This window comes from Copadichromis virginalis, linkage group LG23, assembly GCF_057382275.1.
Source record: "Copadichromis virginalis isolate Kocher_CV1m ecotype Utaka linkage group LG23, C_Virginalis_male_GT1.1, whole genome shotgun sequence".
Taxonomy (NCBI): domain Eukaryota; kingdom Metazoa; phylum Chordata; class Actinopteri; order Cichliformes; family Cichlidae; genus Copadichromis; species Copadichromis virginalis.
The window spans coordinates 50,426,518-50,438,925 of NC_140639.1; the positions used below are offsets into that span (position 1 = coordinate 50,426,518).

General features: G+C 44.9%; 1 protein-coding gene and 1 pseudogene across 2 annotated transcripts in view; both read left to right on the forward strand.

Moving 5' to 3' along the window:
- The window catches only part of LOC146682070 (NACHT, LRR and PYD domains-containing protein 12-like), a 233,528-nt gene that overhangs the window by 138,332 nt on the left and 82,788 nt on the right, over nt 1–12,408 (forward strand). The window lies entirely within an intron of this gene.
- On the forward strand, nt 4,950–11,295 carry LOC146682080 (protein NLRC3-like; annotated as a pseudogene). The gene is made up of 3 exons (XR_014917952.1): nt 4,950–5,841; nt 5,946–7,735; nt 11,111–11,295. The product of XR_014917952.1 is annotated as a protein NLRC3-like (transcript).

Consider the following 12,408-nt stretch of genomic DNA (forward strand, 5'->3'; position numbering starts at 1 on the left):
TGAGGAGTGACTGGTCCAGAGAAAATCCTCCACACTTCAGTCATGAACCTGCAGCAACAATGTTCTTCAATCATGGAGCTCAGCCGACCATGTAAGAGGTTATTACATAAATAACCTGTAATTTTCTCTGTAGCACTTCATGGATTTCATAAGCAACACACCTTAGTTGTTCACACAAAGCATAAAGGTAAAAAACAGTATATACAGTGTTATCTTCATTCTAGATGTCAAAAAGTATTTGTGGCTCCCAGTGTTTTCTTTTGCGTGGAAACTGGCTCCAAATGGCTCTTTGGGTCCTGAAGGTTGCTGACCCCTGACCTAATGGTATATTTTTTTTAGCTGGATCGTTCTATAAAAACATGAATCAAATCTGAGAAAAGTTTCCACCTGACCTGTTGAATGTTATTGAAGCCAGAAGTTTGCCTTCATACTGTGTTTCTTGCATGCCTTTTGTGGTGTACTAATTGATGTGAAATGAATGTGTTTGCAGAGGTCAGAGGTCACAGTCTCCAGCATCCAGCTGTGTGTCTGTGAGGAGTGACTGGTCCAAAAACACACCTCCAGACTTCAGTGATGAACCTGCAGCAACAGTGAACTTCAATCATGGAGCTCAGCTGACCATGTAAGAGAGCTGCTGACTCAGAGTTCAAAGGTTGTTTCTATAAATGTTCTGCCAGTGACATCATAACTTAACCTAACACTGGTCTGTGTATGAAGTATCATTTAGTGGCAGTTGTTAAAGTTGTATAATGATGATGCTAGTTTGGGGTGTATTTTCCTGCTGATGCAAATGCATCTACTTTGCCCTTTGTCTGGTGCTTTGGACAAAGACGTCCAATGAAACTCAGAACAACACAGTTTGCACCACCAGCAGGCAGAGGAAGTGGCTGACATCCAGAAATCCTACCAGTGGCTGAACAAAGCTGGACTGAAAGACAGCACAGAGGCACTAATCATGGCAGCACAGGAACAAGCTCCGAGCACAAGACCCATAGAGCCCGGGGTCTACATGGCTCTTTTTGGGGGGTGTTACGTTTCGGTGTTGTCAGTGTTTTGTTTTTGCGTGACTGTCATGTGTTTCCTGTTTTACTTTGAAGGTCTGTTGTTATCTTAGTGTGTTCAGTTTACATTTTCCCTGTCTCGTCAGTTCTAATTTGCCCCAGCTGTGTTTCCCTCCTGTGGTCCATTTCCTGATTGCTCCCTCTATGTATTTAAACCCTGTGTTTCAGTGTGTCATGGTCGCGATCTTCCCCCCCGTTGTAAATAGTTTGACGTTTTGTGTTTTGATGTAAATAAATTCGTTTTGAGACACTTTTTGGGATTTTGGTGGAGAGCCTTAGTGTTTTTCTTCGTAGTTTTATTTTCCTTATCTTTGTTTTTCTACGTTGCACCCCGGTTGCCTAGGCCGGGGTGTAACATATGGGGGCTCGTCCGGGATCGCTGGGGGGTCCGAGGACCGCTTCAGCCTTCGTCGTCTGCTGGAGGGTCAGGGGGACCGCTCCAGCCTCCATCAGTTTCATCTGCCTCCGCTGGAGGGTCCGTGGGACCGCTTCAGTCTTCATTTGCCTTCGCTGGGGGGTCCGAGGAACCGCCTCAGCCTTCGTCGTCTGCTGGAGGGTCCGTGGGACCGCTCCAGCCTTCATTCGCCTTCGCTGGAGGGTCCGTGGGACCGCCCCAGCCTTCATTCGCCTTCGCTGGAGGGTCCGAGGGACCGCTCCGGCCTTCATCCGCCTTCGCTGGAGGGTCCGAGGGACCGCTCCGGCCTTCATCCGCCTTCGCTGGAGGGTCCGAGGGACCGCTCCAGCCTTCATCGTCGTCGCTGGAGGGTCAGTGGGACCGCTCCAGCCTTCATCAACTTCGTCAGCCTTCATCCGCCTTCGCTGGAGGGTCCGAGGGACCGCTCCAGCCTTCGTCGTCTGCTGGAGGGTCCGTGGGACCGCTCCAGCCTCCACCAGCCTTCATCCGGTTTTGATCAAACATTTCACTTGGGGTTACATGTTTGATTTTTGGGTGGGGGGAAATGTTACGTTTCGGTGTTGTCAGTGTTTTGTTTTTGCGTGACTGTCATGTGTTTCCTGTTTTACTTTGAAGGTCTGTTGTTATCTTAGTGTGTGTGTTCAGTTTACATTTTCCCTGTCTCGTCAGTTCTAATTTGCCCCAGCTGTGTTTCCCTCCTGTGGTCCATTTCCTGATTGCTCCCTCTATGTATTTAAACCCTGTGTTTCAGTGTGTCATGGTCGCGATCTTCCCCCCCCGTTGTAAATAGTTTGACGTTTTGTGTTTTGATGTAAATAAATTCGTTTTGAGACACTTTTTGGGATTTTGGTGGAGAGCCTTAGTGTTTTTCTTCGTAGTTTTATTTTCCTTATCTTTGTTTTTCTACGTTGCACCCCGGTTGCCTAGGCCGGGGTGTAACAGGGGGGTTGTGTTGTATTAATAGTGACTTTGTTTCTTTGGACCTGACCAAAATCTTTTGTTTTTCAGTTCAGTTGCAACATTGACTAACACTAATGCAGGGGTCGGCAACCTGCGGCTCTTTAGTCCTTACAGTGCGGCTCCTCGTGGTTTGGGAAAATAAATTAGAAGTATTTAGCTGAAGTGTATTTTATTTATGTTCTTTTTTTAACTTGTAGTTCTAAATTGGAAGATTTTTGTGATATTGAAATATAAAAATAAAATTATATTTTTTTTATTTTTTCATCGTTCAAATAAGCGTCACACTCGCGGAAGCCGGTGTACCCGCCGAAACGCCGTGCATTTATCGAGACTTTCAGCCCCAGGAAGGCCAATTATGGATCTTCGGATCCACATTATGTCAGCAGCTGTTCTCCACCGTGAACTATGTTAAAAACAAACACCGCTCACGCCTCACAGACGACAGCTTACAGTCCTGTAAAGATGAAAGTGACTTCGTACAGCCCCAACCTGCAGACGCTGTGCGCAGAGGTTCAGGAGCAGAAGTCCCGTTGTAAACATATCACGGCAGACCCGACGATGTTTGCATGAACTCGCTTTTCAGCTTCTCTTTATTGACCACTTTTCACACACGGTTGCTGTACGCACACAGCCGGCTGTAGCTTTGCAGCTCACAGCCCGACACACACCAACACAACAGCACAGACGTTAAGGCGGCGAGGCGTGATTGCGGGTACCGCTCAGGTGCGTCCGCCTCCCCTGCAGCGGCGCTGCAGACCACGCCCCGCCACACACATTAACCAGGTAAAATACATATTTAGGCAGGTTTTTGCAAATATCTATTTTTCATCTTTCAGCAGCATAGAGCTTTTTTTCCAATTATTTTTTAAAAGTCAGGTCAAGGCTCCAAAAGCCCAAAGGAGATATAAGGGTGGCGGCTCACAGCAGCTTTTGTTTGCTACATCATTTTAGTTCAGCTGGGTGTCTTTCCTTTGGTTATATTTCTTTAAGAGTTCAAATGTGTTCATTACATAAATAACATGTAATTTTCTCTGTAGCACTTCATGGATTTCATAAGCAACACACCTTAGTTGTTCACACAAAGCATAAAGGTAAAAAACAGTATATACAGTGTTATCTTCATTCTAGATGTCAAAAAGTATTTGTGGCTCCCAGTGTTTTCTTTTGCGTGGAAACTGGCTCCAAATGGCTCTTTGGGTCCTGAAGGTTGCTGACCCCTGACCTAATGGTATATTTTTTTTAGCTGGATCGTTCTATAAAAACATGAATCAAATCTGAGAAAAGTTTCCACCTGACCTGTTGAATGTTATTGAAGCCAGAAGTTTGCCTTCATACTGTGTTTCTTGCATGCCTTTTGTGGTGTACTAATTGATGTGAAATGAATGCAATGTGGTTGTGTTTGCAGAGGTCAGAGGTCACAGTCTCCAGCATCCAGCTGTGTGTCTGTGAGGAGTGACCGGTCCAAAGACATACTTCCTCCAGTCTTCAGTCATGAACCTGCAGCAACAATGTTCTTCAATCATGGAGCTCAGCTGACCATGTAAGAGAGCTGCTGACTCATTTACGGGTGTTTGAAATTCTGTGACCACTTTGTAATTTTAGTTTATATTTTTAAAGTGTTTTTATTTGTAGTTGCCTGTATTTTTATTACACTGTGTGTAACGTGGTGGTTTGTGCTGTTTGGGATTGTTTTGGTGTATTTGTGTCAGAACATCAGATAAATGATTTCATCACATTTTAAAAGAAAGTATCAGGATAATAATCTGAACTGAGTCATCAGAAATAGAAAGATGGTCTCAACAGGCCACTGAGCTGATCTCCAAAGAAATGCAGAAGATTGAAGAGTCCGAGGCTGTTTATTTGTCACAGGCATCGTCATACACGTACAACACAGTGAAATGTGCTGAGCTGCTCCTGTGACTGGACAAAACATTAGAAACAATCATTAAATGAAATAATGAAACATTGTGCAGATGTAATGTTAAAGTGCTTTGTGCCACATTAGCACAGCATGTACTGACAGAGCAGTGCAAGCAGAACAAAGCAAATGAGCAAAGTGATGTAAACAGAGTAACTGAACAGAGTGAGCAGAGTAATATCAGCAGTAATGAAGCAGCAGGATCAGTGTAGCAGCGTGTGACGTCATAATGAATCAGGTATGATCTGAAATATGACAGTGAGACAAGAACATGATGTAAGGTCCTGTTTAAACCCTGATGGTGATGCTATGAGGGGAGCATGTTCTGATTTAGGACTTGGATGGTCTGAGGATAGAAGCTCCTCTCTGTTTGTGTCCTGATGGTGCAGAAGCTTCTGCCTGATTGTAGAAGGAGCTGAAGCCAGCATCATCCCAGAGGTGAAGCTCCTCTGTGTGCAGACCTGAGGTCAGATTCCTCCAGGCTGATGTTCAGGATCTACAGAAACGTGTGGTTGTAGTTATTGCTGCACTGTGTGCTGACAGCAGATCCTCAGAACAAAGCGCTGCACACGTGTTCTTTACAAACATCTGTACATATCAAATATGGATCATGGCAGTGAATGAACACGTTTCTGTCATTTGTTTCATTGGCTTCTTTTTTCTGCCTGTGTTCATGTGATTAATGTCTAACACATAAACAGGTTTGTAATCAAACATCACATCATCAGGGAGGCATCATGAAACAAAGTTACTGCTGGAGGCTGAACTCAATTTGGTGGCAATGTTCAAAAATATCACTCAGATCATTTCAAAGCTTTTAGTTCTTCTTCTTCACTTCTGTAAAATAATAGAAAGGAAATCAGAACCCAGAAGTTCACTTCCTGATGACTGAACTCTTTCAAAATAAAGCTGAAAGCTCTGAATGTGACACCGCTGCTCCACCACAGTTTTTAGAGGAGGTCAAAGGTCAGTTGAAAGTGATGGATCCCAAACTTCCAGTACATCCAGTGAAGGACATAATCAGCTCTGTGATGAAGGCTTTTACTGTGGAGTTTGTAGGCTGATCACTCTGTGTTTAATAAGACAGGCAGGAACAGCAAAGGAAACTTGGATTCTGAACTCAAACACAAGTTTCTCCACTTTGACTTTTCTCTGTGACCATCAGAGCTTCTGCACAGTGTCATCAAATCTGGATGTTTGTCACTGACAGTCAATGATTTTAGTGATAAAGAAATGTGTTCACAGAGGGAGGAAGAGGAAGAGGAGTGGTGTCTGTGAGGAGGAGCAGCTGTCCTGCTGTGCTTTGTGTCAGGACGTCCTGAAGGATCCAGTCTCTACCAGCTGTGGACACTGGTTCTGCAGACAGTGCATGTCCTCATACTGGGACCAGTCTGCTTCATCAGGAGACTGGTCCTGTCCCCAGTGTGGAGAAAGATCCAGAAGCAGAGCTGGACTGCAGACAGCCAGTCAGAGCAGCTGTGTACAAAGTAAGACTGAACATCTGTCTGCTGATGGACTCATTTCTGAAAACTGGACTTCTTGTTGTTGTTCAGACATTGAAGAGTTTTCTTTCTGTTTTTCTTTCTTTCAGCAGATGTTGATCTGCAGGAGGTTTTAGATGAACATAAGATCAGTCTGAGGAGGAGATGTGAACGTGTGACTGAAGGAAGTGATGAAACAGGAAGTAGAACCCTCCTCAACAGGATCTACACTGAGCTCTACATCACAGAGGGACAGAGTGAAGAGGTTCATAGCCAACATGAGGTGAGGCAGCTGGAGACAGCTTCCAAGATGGACGCCCTCCATGACACTCCAATCAGGTGCCAGGACATCTTTAAAGCCTTACCTGACCAACAGAGACCCATCAGAGTGGTTCTGACCAACGGCGTGGCTGGTGTTGGAAAAACCTTCTCAGTGCAGAAGTTCACTCTGGACTGGGCAGAGGGCTTGGAGAACCAACATGTCAGTGTGGTGGTTCTGCTTTCATTCAGGGAGCTGAACCTGATCAGAGATGAGCAGTACAGTCTTCTGGAGCTGCTCCATGTTTTCCATCCAACACTACAGAAGGTCACAGCAGAGAAGCTGGCTGTCTCTCAGCTTTTGTTCATCTTTGACGGCCTGGATGAAAGCAGACTTTCATTGGATTTCACCAACAGGAAGCTGCTGTCTGATGTCACACAGAAGTCATCAGTCAGCCAGCTGCTGACAAACCTCATCCAGGGGAATCTGCTTCCCTCGGCTCTCGTCTGGATAACTTCCCGACCTGCAGCAGCCAATCAGATCCCTCCTACATGTGTTGACAGGCTAACAGAAGTACGAGGCTTCACTGACGCCCAGAAAGAGGAGTACTTCAGGAGGAGATTCAGTGATGAAGAGCTGTCCAGCAGAATCATCTCCCACATGAAGACATCCAGGAGCCTCCACATCATGTGTAGAATCCCAGTCTTCTGCTGGATCACTGCTACAGTTCTGGAGCACATGTTGACTACAGAGCAGAGAGGAGAGCTGCCCAAGACCCTGACTGACATGTACTCACACTTCCTGCTGGTTCAGACAAAGAGGAAGAAGAACAAGTACCACGAGGGACATGAGACGAGTCCACAGGAGCTGACGGAGGCTGACAGGGAAGTTCTTCTGAAGCTGGGGAGGCTGGCGTTTGAACATCTGGAGAAAGGAAACATCATGTTCTACCAAGAAGACCTGGAGCAGTGTGGTCTGGATGTGACAGAGGCCTCGGTGTACTCAGGAGTTTGTACAGAGATCTTCAAAAGAGAGTGTGTGATCTTCCAGAAACCAGTCTACTGCTTTGTTCATCTGAGCATCCAGGAGTTTCTGGCTGCAGTCTACATGTTCCACTGTTTCACCAACAGGAAGACAGAGGTGCTGAAGGACTTCCTGGGAAAAAAAATACAAAGAGTCATCTCTGGATGATTTCCTTAAACGAGCCATGGAGAAATCCCTCCAGAGTAAAAATGGCCACCTGGACTTGTTTGTCCGCTTCCTTCATGGCCTCTGTCTGGAGTCCAACCAGAGACTCTTAGGAGGTCTGCTGGGTCAGACAGAGAACAGTCCAGAAACCATCCAGAGAGTCATCAAGAACCTGAAGAATAACAAGAAGTTTAATTCCTGTCCTGACAGAAACATCAACATCTTCCACTGTCTGATGGAGATGAACGACCTCTCAGTACATCAGGAGATCCAAGAGTTCCTGAAGTCAGAGAACAAATCAAAGGAACTCTCTGAGATCCACTGCTCAGCTCTGGCCTTCATGCTGCAGATGTCAGAGGAGGTTCTGGATGAGTTTGACCTGCAGAAGTACAAAGCTTCAAAGGAGGGACGACTGAGACTGATTCCAGCTGTGAGGAACTGCAGAAAGGCTCGGTGAGTCCAGATGTGATCATTACATCATTGATCAGTGTCGGTTAACAGTTTAATGTTTAAATTAAAAACACAGTCCTTGGTTATAAAGTGCTTTACAAACACCAACATTACGGCTAACAGCTGGATTCTCCTGTTTCAGTGCAGCTAGCCAAACAACAAAGAGCCACTTGCTGCTAAAGACAGAGTGAAAGTGGACGGTATATCCTCCATTCTTCATGTAAAACACATGCAGTGAATTGTAATGCACCATCTGTGTTTACCTTCATGCAGTTTTCTCTTTATGGTGGACTTGGATATTTAAATGTTTCCCTCCTGGAGAGTCTTGTTCACTTGATTAGTTTTTGTGAAGAGGATTCTCCTCACCCCGTCTCCAAGGGAGACACCAGCTACCCTTCAGAGAAAATTTATTTGCCCCACTTGTAACCACGATCTGGTTCTTCCAGTCACTGCCCACAGCTCGTGACCATAGGTGAGGGCAGGGACGTAGATCGACCGGTAAATTGAAAGCTTCGCTGTCAGGCTCAGCTCTCTCTCTTCACCACGACAGACCGGTACAGTGTCCACCTCACTGTTACCGCAGCAACGGTCTGTCTGTTGATTCCTGCTCCCCTCCCCCTTCTTTACACGACCCTGAGACTCCTCCACCTGGGGCAGGAACGTCTCTGACCCAGAGTGGGCACTCCACCCTTTCCCAGCTGAGGACCATGATGCTGATCCTCATTCACACGGCTTCACACTCTGCTGAGAACAGCTCCACTGTGAGCTGGAGGCCATCACCTGATGAAGCCAACAGAACCACATCCTCTGTGAAAACAGAGACGAGACTCTGGCTGTATCCCAATTCAGGGTCTGCAGCCTTAAAGGACGCATTTTAAGGCCGATTACATCACAGCGACGGGACGAAGGTCGCTGCTCGAAATGCAGCCCTCAAATGCGTCCTTAATTTCGCTGAATTTTAAGGACGTGGCGGTGTAGACTTCATATAGTGTACTACTATACTATACACTATTATTAGTATAGTATACTACTATACTATACACTATTATTAGTGTAGTCTACTATTATACTGTACATATCTGTTTTTAACAGGGAATCTTGATCATGTTACATTTGACTTCTGTTGAGCTTCTTGAATTGTCACCTTCAGTTCCTTTCCTTTACTCTTCCAGTGTCTTTGGTTTAAATGTATTTACCCTGATAACTGCATATGAAACAGTTCACCTCTTTTCACTCACTATTATCTGTTTGCCATAAAAGTGTTGGTGATGTGTTGGGAGAATCATTATTTTCAGTCTCTTCTTATAAACATAGTGAGGCAAAGATGTGGGTCGTGGTCCCTGATAATCAGACGTGTCTGTGTTCTGTTACATGTGACGTTAGAGAGGTTTTAGTGGAGATAAAAACAGGACCAACATCACTCGTGACTGCTTTCCTGTCTTCACAGTGTGTTTACTGTTGGAGCTCGTCCTCCTGTTGCATCTGTCACAGCTGTTACGCTCCTCTGTGACTCCTCCTCTATCTGCTGTGACACTGCAGGAGTTTTTGGTCATGGCGTGTGAATAACTGCCGAGGTCGGCTAGGACGACGCCACCACTCGTTGTCAGACCCTGTCACGCTGTCTGGTGTCATCTTTAGCCGAGGTTATTAAGTACTTCAAAATGAAACCAGTCTCTGTTTTCAGTCTCCGCCCTCTTTTGCAGCTTTGAGCCAGGTTGTAACACCTGTTAAAGTCACCACCTGTTGTGACCGGGGAGTGAGATGAGTGTGAGAAAGATGAAAACAACGTCTCATTCTGACTAGTTACTGGGAACTGATGTGTGATGATGCAATAACAAAGATTACTGTTTCTATGATTTTCTGTTTTCTTAATTGTTTTTATTGATGATAAGGACAGGCAGAGGAGATTGGATGGATTTACTTTGTTTTATTATTTTGCACTGAAATGGAGTCCAGTGTACAGTCCTTGGCGTTGCACATTTTAATATGTTTTAGCTGAGACTGTAGTGGGCGCTCCAGGGAGGCGTTAAGGTTCATTAAAATTGTTCAGTTATTAAAGTTTAATCTGAGCCGAGCTGACTTCCTCAGGAACAAATAAACACCGAGATAAACTTCACCTTACAGATATAATCTAAATGAATCATATCCAATCTCAGAGAGTTGACAGTCAGCTGTGTGCTGGGAGACATGTCTGTCTGCAGTGTATGAGCTCTGACCGCTCCCCAAAAATGTCGGAGTGAATATATTAATATTAAAAGTGTAGCTGGTGACACAGAAACAGAGGATTTAAGAAGTTTAAGTGTAGGTCGGGTCCACACATGTCCAAACACCTGTGCGTAGTCCTGCTTGTTACTCAGAAACGCACACTAATAAAATGGCCATAAGGCCAAAGCAATGGTTTTGACTGGTGTTGACCCCGCCCCCACCCTGAGTGTGGATGCTGAGAGAAGGGCCAGCTGTGAATATGAGGCTGTGGGAGCAGATGGAGAGAGAGTATGTCGGGGTATCCCAGTACAAGCTTTACTGGGGTCAGAAATTAGACAGACTCCAGTTCCTTTGTTTGATTTATCTAGTTTGATGTTAGGAAAGAGATTCATGAGATGGAAAAACCTCCCAGTCTACTGAGATTCAGAAATGATTTGTACACATGGAAACTCCCTGAGTGGGAACAAAGAGTGTCCTGTCAGGAAGAGCATTTGGAATATGGATGTTGAGGATGTGACAGTGCCTGAAATCCTGCTGCTGTTCTGAACCATAGTTTCTGATCTGAAGGTCAAACAGAGTCATGATGGTTGTTTCTATTTGTTCCTTTTTAGTTTAGTTCCCCTGAAATCAGATGTGATATCAGCAGCTCTGAGTTCATTCATCATTATTGTCCAGTGATGACATTTCTGCTCCGTTTGGTGACAGTCAGCAGATTTTTCCTGCGTGTGGACGTGAACAGTCGTACCTGACAGCAGCAGGTAGCAAACAGAGATCATCTTTCCAGCTGGAACTCTTCACTGAGCTGAGCTCATTCAAAATGTTCTAGATTCAAGACAGGAAACAGTCCACATGTGTGTCTTCACTCTGACTCTGGATCAGATCTCAGTGACAGACTGTGGACATTATGGAAGCCTAAATGTGACGCCATCTTCCTCCTTCATCTGCAGATTAAAGCCAAACAAAGATTCTCATTAAAAGTCTGCAGGTCTGAGAGAGACTGAATCGTTGTGTCATGTCAAACACAGTAAGAGGAGCTGAAGCACAGATGTGAAGAGCAGATGTTCATCAGATTATGACCTCACTCTGTTTTGTCTTCATATACATTCAGTCTGTGTTTATAATGCAGACTTTCTGCTTTTATAATAACACATTTTATATTTTCTGTAATCTCAGACTGGCTGACTGTGGACTCTCAGAGACTCACTGTGAAGTTGTGGCCTCGGCCCTGAAGTCCATCCCCTCCCATCTGACAGAACTGGACATTAGTAACAACAAGCTGCAGGATTCAGCAGTGAAGCTTCTGTGTGCTGGACTGGAGAGTCCAAACTGTCGACTGGAGACTCTGAGGTGAGTTCACTGACTGCAGCTGTTGTTGTTTTTCTATATTTCTGATCTTTGATATTTGAAACGTTCTTTAGTTCCTAAATGTTCAGGATGTGTCTGAAGACAAATGTGAAGACGTTTGAGTGCTTTCAGAAATGTTGTGTCTTTCCAAACGACTGAACAACAGTTTCTCCTCTTGGCTCCAAATAGAAGTGACAGACTTGAGCAGCGTTCATTTAAAGGCTGACAGAAGTGGAGTGGTGATGGGGAGATGTTTGACAGGACAGCTTTTCAGCCTCCACAGGTTCATGTTGTGCTCCATCAGTCAGTGAAGATGAAGTCAGTACTGGTGAGGCTGTAGAGTGTGTGAGGGATGTGAATGAGGCTGTTGGAGATCTGATGATAGCAGATAAAAACAGGCTGCAGAGACTTTGAGCTTGTGTGGAAACAGACAGAGAAAAGAAAGACATGAATGTCAAAGCTAATAAAGGTGAAGTTAGGAGCTGTGATGATGTTCATGTATCAGAAGCTGTCGGGCTGCTACAGAGACGACCCACACAGCTGCTGTGGTGAGGTTTGTGTTAAAGCAGAGGAACACAGGCCCAAACGTGACAGCAAAGCAGGTTTCAGGCTCTGTGAGAGGATTTCAAACAGAAGCTGGAGAAGAGAAAGGACTACAGAAAGAAGGCAGCTGAGACCAGTCCAAGTGTTTCCATGGAGCCCAGTCTAACATTCATTTATACACTAACGTACAGAAGTGAACGGGAAAATGAATCCATAGTTTCAAATGTAGAAATAGTTCTCAGTTCATTTACAGAGTTTAATACAGTTCATGAGGAAATGTTCAAAACAGCAGCTGAGAAAAAATCTGCTTCACAAAGTTGGATCCAATTCCAATAGTTTGTGATGCACTTGAACGCAGCGTGAGCAGTTCACTGCCTAACCCCACAGAGACTGTCAGTCTGGACTTTTCTTTATTTCTATTGGCTGTCAGTGAGATTTCAGAGCAATCAGAGACTGTGGGTCTGTGTATGAAGTATAATTCATGTGCAGTTGTTGAAGTTGTAGAATGAGAAATAGCAGTTTGGGGTATTTCCTGCTTTCATTGTCCTGCTTGAAAATGTTTATTGACGTGTGAATTCATTCTT